The 15,738-nt window shown below is 38.5% G+C and overlaps 1 pseudogene; it reads left to right on the forward strand.

The window, feature by feature from the left end:
• Positions 1–8,666: 8,666 nt before the first annotated feature.
• Positions 8,667–15,711, forward strand: LOC147498976 (endoribonuclease Dicer homolog 1 pseudogene; annotated as a pseudogene).
• Positions 15,712–15,738: the final 27 nt, after the last annotated feature.

Below are 15,738 nucleotides of genomic sequence, written 5' to 3' on the forward strand. Positions count from 1 at the left end.
CTAACAAAACAGTAGTGGTGGCGCAGGGGTGGCGCGGCAGTTCCAAATTCCTTGAGGTTTTGGGTGTTTTTCGGTGGTGAGAATTTTTGGGATTGGTGGAGGAGTGTTTTGGAGAAGAATTGAATGTGGAATTGTATTGTGGGCGTGGGTGTATTAAGGTTTATTTTTATTTTTATTTTTGGCTAGGTTTTTGAATTTGGTAATGGCGGAAATTGAAAGAATCGCGATTCTGTTTGATTCGGAGGAAGGAGACGCACGTGCGTGCATTGGGCCCAAGCCCAAATTGATTTTCCGATTTTTGTCGATTTTTTGCGCAACTTTAAACTAAAATTCCCGCTCTGTTACCGGTCCGATTTATGTGAATGAGATATGAAAATGATCAGGAGAGAATTTCCAATCTAATGATCCGTAAAACACTCTATTCCGACCATGGGTGACATATAAGAAGATGAAAAATGTCTCGAAGTGCGTGCATGACGTAAGTTATGCGAACGAATGAGATCTAACTTAATAGAAAATGTCAATCTGAATCGTAATACAATTAAACGGCCTAAACAACACCAATGGACAGTTGAACAATCCAGAACGGCTACCGAACACCCTACCCCCAAAATTTTTTTTTGACAACAGAGTTAGAAAATTTGTTTTTTAAAAGTGGGTCTTTTAAACTCAGAATCCCGAGACTTCCTAACTTACTATTTTATGATTTTAACAATTTTTTTTTTATGAATAAAATTTAATATAAGAAAACAAGAAAGCAATAAATGCATAATTCACACCATAGAAGAACATGACTCAAAAACCGAGAAAACATGCAAGAGTGGAAACGTAAATTATGTTGATCGTGGACTTAGGATCCTGTACTTACAGCCACACACTCCATAGGGAGGGCCGGTTACTGAATGGTGCACTTATCGATTATCTGGAAGTGATAGAAAGTACACCGGATAAACCAAATGAGTCGTTTATAGTCGATCTGGCGAGACTTTAACAAATAACTGGATATATATATTAATACCCTTCAGTTTCCATATATCAACAACCTAAAGAGTTATGGGTCTTTCTAGAAATAAATAACATGGAATGCACCCCCAAACATAATCAGGCACCAAGATTTCCTACGGTGCAACCTAGTGGAATAAAAACGAAGTCTGATAGACCTAAAACATAACCGAGCATGCACCTTCTTATTCATCTTTAAATGAGAGGTTGTCCAAGTGAATGAGTGTGAAAAAATGGATGGTTGTGGAAGATATGGTGGATAAGGATAAGTATTAGAAGGAAAGAATGGAAAGAATGAGAATGTGGGTTTAGCACAAAACTCAGTCATGGTGTAGGTAGGAACTGTCTCAATTATGAAAATGTAGGTGTCATATGCCTTTTCTTCGGGAATTATATCCGTGTTAGGCAGATTTAGAAAATCATTAAGCAAAGAAGAAACAAAAGGGTCAAGTGCAAACTCCAAGTTCCTTTGAAAAGGTGTAGAATGGGATACATTGATGGAAGGGGAATGATGTGAGGTGGGTGAATGGTTATCAATAGGAGGGGACTTTTGAGGTGGTGAAGAAGAGTTGCAAAAGAGTTGAAGGAAATCTTCCTCAATTCCCTCCACGTCCAAGGAGTCCTTATTAAAGTTGGAACGTCCAAAGGAAAGGAATTTGTGCATCTGATTATTTGGAAATATGGTTTTGACATAATCATGAGCTAAACTCTCGATCATATTAACCTTTCTATCGATATTGGTATCAGGAACCTGTGTGATCGGTTTAAATACATTGACCTCAGCGGAAAGATGGCAAAAAGATAAGGACATCGAACCATCGCGGCAATTTATAAGCGCGTTGGCAGTTGCCAAGAAGGGGCGCCCTAAAATAATCAGGACATCGTCGTTAGTGACTTCTGTATCGAGGATAACAAAATCTGCAGGATAGTAGAAATCTTGAACCTTAACCAGCACGTTTTCCACTACACCCTTAGGATACTTGATAGACCTATCAGCTAATTGCAACGTCATTGTTGTAGGTTGCATTTCTTGTAGACCTATTTGTTTATATAAATAATAAGGGAGTAAGTTAACACTCGCCCCCAGGTGTAATAAAGTAATGGTCGTGTGAGTATCTCCTAAGGTGCATTGTACAGTAGGACGACCAGGGTCTTTGTACTTAACTATTCCATTATGTTCTGATAAAGTTGGAACCTGTTTAGTGAGAAAGGCGTCTTTTGAAATATTTGTCCTACTCCTAGTAATGCACAACTCCTTAAGAAAGTTAGCGTGGTGAGGTAATTTTTTAATTGCGTCGAGGAAGGGTAGGTTAATCGTTAGATTTTTGAAAACGTCCCTAATCTTGTCAAAGTTTGTATCTTTTTTTAACATAGCTAATTTCTGGGGAAACGGTGGTTTCTTACAATATTTAGCGTATGGTTCTACTGGATATCTAACCTTTGCTTTTTGCTTCTTAGATTTTGGTTTAACTGGTACCTCTACAGGGGTAGGATATTCAGTTTCTGTTTTGGTATCTAGTATAATATTTGGGGTAGGAACTCTTTGTGGGGTAACTATAGACATAGTTACTTTGTTATCCACCACTCTGCCTGAACGGAGAGTGGTGATGGAATTTATCTCTCCTACGTTTGCAATTTCGTTACTAGTATTATCGTTTACTTCAAAGGCTGTGTTTGGTATTTTAGGATTAGGTATTGCTTGTCCTGGAAACACACCTTTGGGTTGTACTTTCTCTTGAGCTAACTGCTGTAAGGAAAGTTGGATGGCTTGTAAAATTTGTTGTTGATATTGCATACAGGTATAAAAACGATCTGGTTGTGGAGTAGTATTTGCTACTGGTTGTGTGACAGGAACTATGTCACGTTGATTATTAATGGGTGGATTTTGGTAGTTATTATTTATCGGAACGATACCTCTATTAACATTATAATTATTATAATTACCCTGACCTTGTGCTTGACCTTGTCGTGGTTGAGTTTGGTTATAATTGTTTGTTTGCCTAACATTTGGGTTAAACAACCTTGGAGGTTGTTGATTATTCCGCCAACCGAAGTTGGGGTTTTGTCGCCAAGCTGCGTTAGGTTCGCTATTAATGGAACAAACGTTATCTTGTTGTGATTGTTATTGCTCATAAGCGAAAGGACAATAGGAGTCGGGATGCTCTGGACTCAAACAGAAATTACATGGATCGGAGTTGACATTCATGACTGGGATAGGTGTTTGTTGAACATAAATAGCCTCAACCTTTTTAGTTAGAGATTCGATTAAAATTTTAAATTCCGGATCGGGTTTCATCTCAAACATACCGGCGGCCTTTACTGTTGTAGAAGAACTAGCATTGCGGGAGATATCGTCACTACCCCCCAGTTATTATTACGCTTAGTCTGATCTTCTAAAAATTTATAAGCCTCTGAGGCTCCTTTACTTAAGAAACTACCCCCATTCATTATGTCAAGGACTTCTTTATGGTGGTGTAGAAGTCCTTTGAAAAAGGCACGAACTAACGTGTCTTTCGCGAGGTTATGATGTGGACACTCTATAAGTAGATCGGTGAAATGATTCCAAGCCTCTGAAAATGATTCATGAGGATTCTGTCGAAAGAAATAAATCTTGGAAAGCATTTCATCGGTCTTCAGTGGTGGGTAAAAATGTTCCATGAATAGTTGAACAAGTTTAGCCCACGAGTCCACAGAATTAGGCGCTTGGGCAGTTAACCAAGACGCCGCCTTATCGCCTAAGGTGAAGGGAAATACCCTTAGTTTAATTTGTTCAGCACCTACCGTAAGATGGTAGAATGTAGTAAGGACTTGGTTAATCCTACGCATGTGTTGATAGGGCTTTTCATGGTCTAACCCATGAAAAACGGATAACAAATTAAATATATTTGGGGGGATTCAGAAATCCCCCACTGGGTCTGATAGAACGATGGAAGATTTAAGGCTATCGTTCAAGGCTTTGTAAAAGTCAGAGAGAGGAGACTCTCTTTCTTCAGCCATTACTTCAAGTGGTGTGTGTGGTATGCTAGCTAGAGGTGTAGTGAGTGGTATACTAGAAAGACTTGTTTGTTGTCGTTGTCGGTTAATTACGTTAGGTGTTTTTCTTTGGCCCGACCTTAATCTCATGCAAGGCTAAGATCAATCTTAATGAAACACAACAACACTCCAAACAATCCTAATATGCTAGTATGAACCTCTAACAGAAGATGCGAGGTGTGGAAGAAAAGAGTACCTGAAAGCCTCATTGCTTCGCTAATGAATAACGTCTTGTTTACGCGTGCTCAGTGTATATAACAAGTTAGAACACTGAAAACTTTGAAGAAATGGAAGTTCGAAACAAACTTGTGGAAATCGGGCAGTTTTAGCAGAGTGCGCGGGTGCGCTCAGAATATGCCTAGGCAGGGATCAGATCACGCTCAGGCAAAAGTTAGGATTCCAGGCGTGTGGGCGCAAGTGGCGCTCCAAGTTGGCCTTGGTAGGGCGCAGGTGGCGCTCAGCCAAAAGTTAGAATTACAAGCGTGTGAGCGCAGGTGGCGCTCCAAGTTGGCCTTGGTAGGGTGCAGGTGGCGCTCAGACAAAAGGTGGAGTTCCAGGCATTTGGGTGCAGGGTGTGCTCCACTTTTGCTTGCCCAGGGCGTAGGTGCGCTCCGAGTAATTTTTCGTGGAAACTTGCAAAGCTGAAACAGACAACCACAGTGAGAATCCAAACAAGGGTGGGTGGGTTATGGGACTTTGAAATCTATCAATTCTAAAGAAAACAATACTAAAGAGTACTAAGATGGCAGCGACGCCATTTAATAAACGTAAAAAGATAGTTTTAACTAATGAATAAAGCGATGAACTCTAAACGAAAGTAAAACTATAAACTAAACTGTTACTTATCAAAATATTTGTTTTCTACTCTCGAATCTATTGACGTAGAGTTGGAATAGAAGATTCGTTCCACTCTTAGTCCTTTAGCATTCAAGTTTTCTACAATTGATGGTCTATCTAAAGTCAATGAGAGATTTATGAGAGAATTTATACTACAATGTGAATTCAAATAACAAGCTACGAATAACGAAATGACAAATTGCTAAGAGTTGAATCTAGATAGAGAATTAGGGGAATTTGATTCCACCTTTACTCCAACTTAATAAATTAGCGTAGATTTGTTGTAAACCAATTCTTACGTTCTCACGGTAAGAATTGGTCGTTCTAATCCCTAATTATATATGGTATTTCTACTAATTCATAACTAGCATGTGAGGTCGTCCACCCATTCTCATGGCGAATCAACGACCTTCTAGAGTGGAATAGATTCTTACAACAATTCTATACTACACTATCAAGTTTTCATCAAGGCTTCATCAAACCCCTCTAATGGAGGTTTAGCCTTGATTTATCAAACTATCATTTCCCATTGAATTAAAACTAAACATAATATAAAGATTTAAACTTTACTAATTTTAACTAACAATACTTCAAATCTAATTAATACTAAGAATGAATAACAACAATAATTGAAATTAGATCTACAAATTTAAATGACAAATTCAAAATGAACAAGAATAAACTATTTTATTTATCTAATCAATAAAGAACAATGATTTAAAAAATTAATCTAAAACAAGGAATGAAACTAATTAATTTAACTAATTGAATTCAAAAACTAGATCTACAAGCTATTTTAATGGCTACTTTCTATTCTAAGCTATCTAACTATATCTTTCTTAAGAGCTAAGTTTTGTTTTATGTAAAGAAGAAGACCAGATCCACAATTTCGTGCATGGGCTGAGGTCTCATGTTTTAGGTCGGAAAATCGAGCCCAAAGCCCAATTTTTTAGTCCACAGAGCCCGTTTTAGCAGGCTTTAACTTCAGCAGACTTTTCGTCCAGTTTTGCTCCTCTGATTGGGTCAAAGCTTAGATCATTGGAAAGCTCTTTCCGAGCCGGTCGTTTTGACGTAAGGTAGGCCTAAATCCGAGGCATGAGTCAAAAGATATGGTCTTCGGAAGTTCTGCTGACTTGTGCACTGTTTCTGCCCGTGTTGACTTTTCAACTTTTGACCGGGCTTCATAAAGGCTTGTCTCCTTGAATCTTTGCCTTTATCACAGAACTTCTTATCAACCAACCCTTTGCTCCTTTATATCGCCAAAGTGGCACATTTCTGCACATAATTGAGTTCCATGCCTGAAATACATAAAAGCACGTAATTAGCATTAACTCTTATTTATTACTCGCATAATTGGTCTAAAAGTAGTATTATTAAGGGGTTAAAACTACAATTTTGGGCTCTTATCAGAAATCAAAAAAATCTTAGAAACAACTGTAAATCCTGGTAGGAAAGATTGGTCTATGCGTCTAACTGATGCCTTATGGGCGTATAGGACTGCTTTTAAAACTTCTATAGGTATGTCTCCTTTTAGATTTGTATTTGGGAAACCTTGTCATTTGCCCGTTGAATTGGAGCACCGTGTTATGTGGGCTATGAAAAGCCTTAACTTCAATTTTGATGAGGCGGGTGTCAAGCGCAAGTTGCAATTGAATGATCTTGAAGAAATCCGTAGCGATTCTTATGATCTCACGAAGGATTATAAAGTTAACATGAAACATGTTCATGATAAGCAAATCTTGTGCAAAGAATTTGTGGTCCGTCAAAAGGTTTTGCTTTACAACTCCCGTCTACATATTTTTCCCGAGAAATTAAAAACCCGTTGGTCTGGTCCTTTTCTGGTTACTGAAGTCACCCCCTACGGGGCAATCACCTTGGTAAATCTCAAGGACAATAGTACCTTTCAAGTCAATGGCTAACGGTTAAAATATTTTCACGAGTTAATGTCCCTTGATGTGGAGGAAGTCTTTTTACAGGATCTTGTTTATGAGGAATGACCGTTATTGTTGGTGTACTTCCTGTCACTTCCATATATTGGTGAGTGTACCATTCAGGTAACCAGGCCCTCCTTATGGAGTGTGTGGCTGTAAGTACCGGATCCTAAGACCACGTTTAACATAATTCACGTTTTCCACTCTTGCATGTTTTCTCGGTTTTTGAGTCATGTCCCTCTATGGTGTGAATTATGTCTTTATTGATTTTCATTTTTCTTATATTAATCCATATTCATAAAAAGAAAAAAAATATCAAAACCATAAAAAAAGTAATCTAGGAAGTCTCGGGATTTTGACTTTTAAAGACCTACGTAAAACAAATTTTCTAAACTCTGTTTTATAAAATTTGTTTAGGGGTGGGGTGTTGGTCTTTCCATCCTTGATTGCTTAACTTTCCCTTTTTGCTTCTTATGCAGTTTAATCATATTTTGATTTGGGTTGACATTATCTATAAATTTAGATTTCAGTTGTTCGTATAACTGATGTCATGCACGAACTTCGAGGTATTTTCCATTTTTTTATAAGTCAACCATAGTTAGAATATAGTGTTTTATAGATCATTGGATTGTAAATTCTCTGCTGATTGTTTTCATAACTCATTCGCCAAAATCGGACCTGTAACGAATCGAGAATTTCATTTTTAATTTGCACGCATAAAAATGGAATTGTGTAAAATCAAATTGGGCTTGGGCCCAATTATCGCACGCACGTGTGGCGTCTTAAACCCAAAAACAGTTCACGCGTTCATCTTCTCCAATTCTGCCATTAACACCAACCAAACCTTAACCAAAATAGAAAAAAAAAAAAATCCAAATACCACCACACCAAAAATTTTCCCCCACTCCAAATCTTCTCCAAATCATCTCCACCACCATTATCAAAAGTTTAAACCACCAAAAATATAGACAAAACTAATAAACTCCCAGGACCACCGCGCCCACTCCAAATTTTTGAGTGAGTTTGATTCAAACTCATTCCCCACATTGCACTCAAGCCCATAAATCGACTCCAAACTTCAATGGCTCGTAAACGAATTTAATTTTGCGGAACAAGCTTTAAAAGTCGACCACTTTGGCTTTGTTTTACTGATGCTAAAATGATTCAAATGAATTGGAATGGATTGTGGTATTCGGAGAATGAATTTTATCACTCCGATTTGGTCGAACAATTCTATAAGAAGAGGGAGTTGGAGGGTCAATTTTTTTTTTGTGAAGGTGGCTGGGACGAGGAGAGAAGTTTCTAGAGATTTGTTGGCTGATATTTTAGGCATTACGCCAGAACGCTATCTCGAAGCCACCTTGCAGGAATCCCAGTATGCTGGAGTTCCTGCATTGATGAGAGACACCGTCTTGGAGGACAGTACAATCCGAAATCACATTGTGTCCGACAGTCATCTATCTAACCAACCAGCTGGATGTAGCTCAGTGGATTGGTAAGAACGTCATTGGGAAAGAGAAAGTCAGCAACATTGGTTTGAACTGTCTGCATGTTCTCTGGATATTGCATGAGAAGAGGTATAAATTATGTATCCTCGATTTTATATTAAATATGATTAGAGGAGTTAGAAAAAGTATTGCACCCTTCCCTGGATTGATCACTAAGATCATGATGTCTTTTAGAGCTGTTACAAAATCTGATCGTATTATGTTAAAGTGGCATTCAAATGAAACTATTTATATAGAGTGTATCTAGAAGACTTGGAGGTTGCCGGAGGATAGGGTAGTTGATTTGGATGATGAGGAGGATATGGTATGTTTGGATGCCAATGCCTTGGAGAGGTGTACTTCTAATTTAGAACGCATGTCAGTGCTGCATCGTGGCTTGCGTTCCCTTAATAATATTTGTCAAGACTTACAGATTAGGCTGGTTAGAATGCAACATAACCAAAAGAACCTTCAGACGAATTTTGAATTGCTCAACGATGGTCAATCGGATCACCAGGCTAACATGGAGACTCTCGTCCAGCGTGAGGATGCGCATTGGGTAGAGATGAGAGAATTTATGGAGGTACAACGCAAGTTCTGAGTAGAAATGCTAGAACGCTTGCCACCCCAGGGGGGTTCTTCTTCTTCTGAGGAGGCGTCTGGCCCTTCTTCGTCTCATGAACCTTCTTCATCTCATGGACCTTCTTCGTCTCAGGGCCCATCTTCATCTCGTGGCTAGTGGTTTAAGAAATTTGTTGTTTTCATGTTGTTTTTATTGTTTTTAGTAGTTTGGATGTTAAGTTGTTAATTTCATTAGTTCAATTTGAATTCTATAGTTAATTGTTATTTGAACTTCTATTTTAATTTAAATTGGGTTTTGTCTAATCATGCGATGAGTTTTTGCGTAAATCCCACCTTCCCGAATTGTTTGGGGGGGGGGGTATTATTATTTTTAGCATTGCTTTTATCTGATCCACCATTTTAGAAATAATTTTGCAATGAGTTGGTTAAGAATTCTGCCAATATTGGTGTGGCTAGGATTAGATATTGTGGTACGATAAAATTTCAATGAGTTAGGAAGTTGCTATTCTAAATTCAATCTAAAAGATATTAGGTTTGTTTTGGAATAATGAATCTGGGTTGTTTCAGTTTTAGGTTTTGGAAATATTTTGTTTCCGGCAATTGCCTTAAATTTTTTTGGCAACTTGTTGATTCATTTTAGAAACAAAAACCCTATATATACTTGATTCATTTTACACTCACAACCCACACATCTCACTTGCATCTCTCACCTTGAACCTCTAAATTTTTCCTTTTGTTTTTCACTTCATCCTGCCCAGAGTACATGGACGCGCCTCACACCCTACCAAGACCATTTCTGAGCGTGCCTAGCGCTGAAACACCTGTAACTTGATTTAGAAAGGAGCGCGACCCACGCCTTTCAAAGGCCATTTTGAAGCGCACCCCGCGCCCTGACCTTCGCAGCCACTATAAATTTATGATTTTTGGTTAGATTTCTAGGGTTGTTTGCAGCTCTTCTAGAGAGTAGTTATTGTGATAACATCTCCTACAGTCATACCTGAGCAGTCTTTCGAAAACTTGTTGGGAAGCGAGACCTATGAAGGTTGGTTTCGCGACAGGATCTTGTAGTTAGGATGGCGACATCTACTGGTAAGAGATGACGACTTGTATTCACCTCAGCTTACTGCATATTTCTACAATAATGTTAATTTCTTTTGTCAACCTGATGGAGAACAAAAATTCTCCATTGTAATTAATGACACGACAATGGAATTCAGTAAGTCTTTGGTAGCGTTAGTTTCGGGATTGCCTTTGCCTGATCCTACAAAGACGTGGGGATATATGATTGATAATGCATACCTCTATAACTATGCATATTTGCATGAGTATTATGGGGGAGGGGTGTTTCGTGTAATAGACCAAGGGAGATATAACATAGCCCTTGGTAGCCTGTCCCTGAATGTAGGCACCACCATGTTATTCATCCTGATGAATATTTTAGGGGAGTGGCAGTTTACTTCTGCAAATAGTACCACTAGTGACGTTTTCCTTGCTTTCACTGAGGGATGCCGCCTATATGACATTCCCAGAGTTTTAGTGGCTAGTTTAAAGAGAGCCCATAGCATGAGACATAAGTATCTTCTTATGCCTGTTTTGGTTTGCCGCATCATGCGCAGTTGTTTACCTGAATTTTGTACCCAGTTCACAGATTGGGTTAGGGTTGAAATCATGAGACCCACCAATTACGTGGTTCATTTATTCTGAGTTATGACTTGGCTGGGATGGCAAGTGCAACCTCATTTGGTTGCTCCTTACACCCCATCATACCAAGTAATACTTGACTGGTTAGCACGGGTTGATGATACACGGCGAAGGGCATGGCAAGTTATCATAGCGTGGCAGGACGCAAGAGAACCTCGCTCCTATGAAGAGGAGGAGGATGACGCTTAAATGCTGGGGATAAGAGGTAAGTTTTTAATTTCAGTTAGTGTTTGCTTATGTCCCTAGCAATTTACTCTTGTTAACCCCATAACGGGTGGAACTCATATAGAGTTGCATCTGTTTTTATTTTTTTATATTAGTATGTTTTAACCTTGTTTTGCAGATGTTCCAAAATTTCACGCGTTTCCATGGTATTTTTCTACCCCTTTTATTTCAATACTTTGAGGACAAAGCATGCTTCTTGTTTGGGGGTGACATTAAAACACGTGTAATTTAAGGCATATGTTAGGATATAGATATGTATAGTATGCACTTGTTTTCTAGTAAAAAAAAAAAAAAAACATAAATAAAAAGTTTATGCTATTCACTTAGGAATATTGGTATTGTTTTCTTTCGATTAATAATTGTTTCGGCAGTAAACTGCTTCAACACAACGAGAGCAATGGTAAAGAACGCACTAAGAAACAGAGGAATTTGATGTTGGGGGAGATGAAACTGAACCAAATAATGGCTGCCTACGTACCCAAGATCTATTCTCTAGGGATCAAGTTTCAACGTAGTTCCTTATGAAAAATAATGTGGTATTTATAGAGGTAGAGTAGAGAGTCCTTGTAGCTCAAGTAATCTTGTTGCTTGAGTAATTGTGATAGAATATAACTGCCAACTGATAATTATCTCTTTGATAAGAAATGAGTCTGGACATAAATCAATGTACATTAGTGGCAAGCCATGTGGCTAAGGTTCAGCCTTAGACACATGAGTTAATGGGCTTGTACATTGATCCATGATATTACGAATTGGGCTTTAGCCCTATTGATTAAATGAATAAAATAGAGACCCTTACTAATGGACGTTTGCCACGAAGGTGGGGGTCGAAACACCGCCCCCTCTTTGTCAGGCGAACAAAGTTCACATGGCAAAGAAGAGAAGATAAATCACGGAAAACGTGAAATAATAAAAGAGTAAGCGGAGTGTATAACAAAGTGTCGTGTGAACGTAAACGATAAGAAAATGGACAATCGGAAAAAATTCGTGAATTAGCGGAAATGAAAAAAATTCAAATTAACGTATACGATACGCAAGGACGTAGTTAAATAAAAAATGGCCGAAAATGCACAGATAAAATAAAAGATGCACATAAATAAAATTTCAAAAGAAATTGAGTGCCGAACACTGTACCGAACGCATTACGTAACAACGCGAAAGTGATGTCGACGACGCGTGCCAGCGGAATATCGATACGACGATGTGAACGTTGAAATTAAACATAGGGGCAATATAGTAATAATAGTAATAAAAGGAATTTAACTACGAATTGGATTCAAAGTTTTCAGATTAAATAAGAATGTAGAGTAGATAAGAATTGAGAGTAGAGATGAAGTTGGAGTTGGAGAAGAATTCCAGTAGCAATGGAAAGCCAGTGCGGAAACCCTATATAAATAGTGGCTATGCTGCCGGTTTTCCCAATCCATGAAAAACTAGAAACTGATCTACAAGAAACAGCCTCTTATAAGAGGTCGTGGTGTATCATACTGCAAGAACCTCCTCTCCCCTCGGTTTGAGAATCCGTAAGATCGAAGTCGAATCCGAAGATGCTCTTGACAAAACATACTATGTTTTCCTCCCTCCCGAAGTTTTGTTTTATTCATCCTCTTCGGGTTCACTTGTTCGAGGTGCTTAGAGATTGCCTTCAATCATGAGGAGGGTTGAAAGTATGCTTCTTGTCGTTCACTCAAGGACATGATTAATTATCCTCTACCGCTTTCAAGATTTTAGAAGCCTTGATCACGATCGTGTCAAGAGACATTCGCTATGAAAGAGCAGAGTTACTTGGGGTTGCTTACCCGAAGTGGGTTGTTAGTAGATTTCTTTTTCTTAAATACCCCAAAAAAACACGAGGGTCAACTTACAAGAATGAGGCAACAAATGGTGAGTAACATGGTCCTATATCGGTTTTGCTCAACAAAAGACTTCAATCATTTATCCAAGCCGATCGATTTGCTCCATCTAGATGGGCTGCTCCCCGAGTACTTCCTGTTTTTGATGAAGATACTAAGGACGCAGAGACACATTCATATTTGGTGAGGGAGGCCGCTCTGCGAGAGACGAGAATCGAAGAAGAGGGTCTCCGTGATGATGGAGACGAATACGATATGGAAGATGGGGAGGTTGAGAGTGATTTGAGTTGCTATAGGGTTCTATCTAGCAAGACACTTGCAGATGTTGTTGAAGCCTTAATCAGTGTTTATTATGTTGAAAGGGGAAGAATGCTGCACACCACCTCATGAATTGGATTGGAATTCAGGTGGAGTTTGATCCTAAAGAGATAGAACGCATAAACAAGCCATGCAACGCCCCCAGAGCATATTGAGGAGTGTTAACTTTGATGCTCGAAAGTGCCTTGAATATAAAGTTGAGAGATAGGGGGTTTGTTGGTGGAAGCTTTTACTCATGCTTCACGGCCTTCATCTCGAGTTTCCTGTTACCAACGACTGGAGTTTGCCAGTGACGCTGTCTTGGATCATCTAATTACAAGGTACCTGTTCTTTACGTACACAGATCTACCTCCTGGTCGCTTGACCGACTTGAGAGCGGCTGCTGTAAACAATGAAAACTTTGCTCGAGTCGTAGTTAAACACAAGCTTCATGTCCACCTAAGTTTAGCTTCATGTCCAAGGAATTCGTTACTATCATTACGAAAAAATGTGGCGAAGTTACCACATTTAGTTTTGTCAGTCTAAGTTTGAACGCTTTTTACGCTCGCTTAGCCATTACTATCGCTACGACAAAATCTGACGAAGTTACCACATTTAGCTTTGTCAGTCTAAGTTTGAACACTTTTTACGCTCGCTTACTCATTACTATCGCTACGACAAAATCTGACGAAGTTACTACATTTAACTTCACTAGTCTAAGTTTGAACGTTTTTACGCTCGCTTAGTTCGTTAATATCGCTACGACAAAATCTGATGAAGTTATCGCATTTAACTTTGTCAGTCTAAGTTTGAACGCTTTTACGCTCGCTTAGTCCATTACTATCGTTCCGACAAAATCTGACGAGGTTACCACGTTTAGCTTCGTCAGCCTAAGTTTGAACGCTTTTATGCTCGGTTAGCCTAATTTTGCAAAGTTTAAATACGCATTGGGGGTTTTTTTTTCTCTACATGGGGGCGTCTCGTTCTATTTCATTTCAACTACATAAATCAACAACATTGTCAATTTTCCACAGGTATGTTATCTGTCACAAAAACAACATTCAATAGCAAACACATACTTTATTTTTATTTATTTTTCATCAAAAGAAGTTTTAGCTCTATGGTATTACATTCACACAATTACCTAATCCATTGTCTCACCAATTATCTTACGGCCGCCGAGTAAATCTTCGTTTTCTTCGAAATCAGATTCGCCGGCTTTTTAGCACTTTCGGTTAACTATCTTTCGCAGATTGATTATTTTTTCTAAGGCATTGTGTCGATCTTTCTCTAAAATTTTCCGGCGAAAAATTTTCGGCCAACTTCATTAATTTTTCTAAGGTGGCGTTGCCGATCTTTCTACTGAAAAAATTTTCCGGTTTAAAAATTTTCGTCAACTTCATTAATTTTTCTAAGGCAATCGTGGCCGATCTTTTTCTAATTAAAATTTTCCGAGTTTAAAAATTTTCGGCCATCATTATTTTTTTTCTATGGCAATCGCGTCGATCTTTTTCTACTAAAAAATTTCCGGTTTAAATTTTTCGGTCAAAGTCATTATTTTTTTTTTCTATGGCATTGTGCCGATCTTTTCTCCTAAAAATTTTCTCGAAAAATTTTCGCCATTATCATTATTTTTCTAAGGCATTCTCACGATCTTTCTCTGAGAAATTTACCGACCGAAATTTTTGGCGGCTTCATTATTTTTCTAAGGCATTAAGCCCGAACTTTCGAGTTTAAACTTTCCGAGGCTCGTATAACCGTTGTTTCTCATTGCGGCAAAAATTGCGATTACGTTAACTTTCTGTTTTAAAACTTTATTCAGCTTCTTTTTATTATTATTTTTCTACGGCATTGTGATCTTTCCGCTCAAAATTTTTCGTCAATATCTTTTGCTCGTAATTCGCCCGTTTCAACCTCGGACGATAAATACAATTTTTTCGTAAGTCTTTCGGACTTAACCAAAATTTGAAGCTAACTGGAAAAAAAATAAAATATCGACATACCGTTTCATGTCGAATTTTTTGCCACCGCTTTGTCATATTCTCTCGAACTTTTTCTCCGCCTTCTTCGGGCAGCTCAAAATAACTCAATAATTTCTCAATTTCTTTGATTAAATTGCACTCCCGCAACTTAATTGTGAGTAAGCCGTTACTACTTCATCTTCTTCGACTTTCGTTTCAAATTCGTACACTTCCTCCATTTCAAATTTCTCAAATCCTAGTATTTTTTTTTTTATTATTTTTAAGCGACCATCGACGCGGTTTCAGGTAGTCACTGTATCTGTCACCTTCTTTCCACCTCACCAAGACTGCGATCGTCATCAAATTTTCTTCTCGAGTATTTTTCGCCCGTATAGTACGGTAGTTACTACTTGAAAAAACAAGAAAACGGGTCAGATGGGTCAAAACCGGTCAAGAAGCTCAAAAAATCGGGTTCACTGTGCCAAATCGGTTCAACACAGTGCAAGTGTTCTTCCTTTACGGGGCGCACCATATCATGTATGTTCTTGTAAGTTCCAATGCCCACCAGATAAAGGAAAGAAGGTACGGTGCCCTTCCTTTGTGGGAGTTGCACCGTATCATGTTTTAGTTCAAAACTTAAAACTAGTTTTGATATCGGCGCCACCGGCTTGCATAACAACATCGTCCGGATGTTATAGCGGCTTCCATGTTCACTTAGCTTGAGGCTCGTTTCCTTCATTAGATGGTGCTATATCAGATAATGTTGGTGGAGACCGAAGGGAGTATGGATTTTGTTGGGTAAAGATAGTTGCCGCAGATTCGAAGTCAA

Source organism: Coptis chinensis, chromosome 5, assembly GCF_015680905.1.
Source record: "Coptis chinensis isolate HL-2020 chromosome 5, ASM1568090v1, whole genome shotgun sequence".
In the NCBI taxonomy this organism is placed as follows: domain Eukaryota; kingdom Viridiplantae; phylum Streptophyta; class Magnoliopsida; order Ranunculales; family Ranunculaceae; genus Coptis; species Coptis chinensis.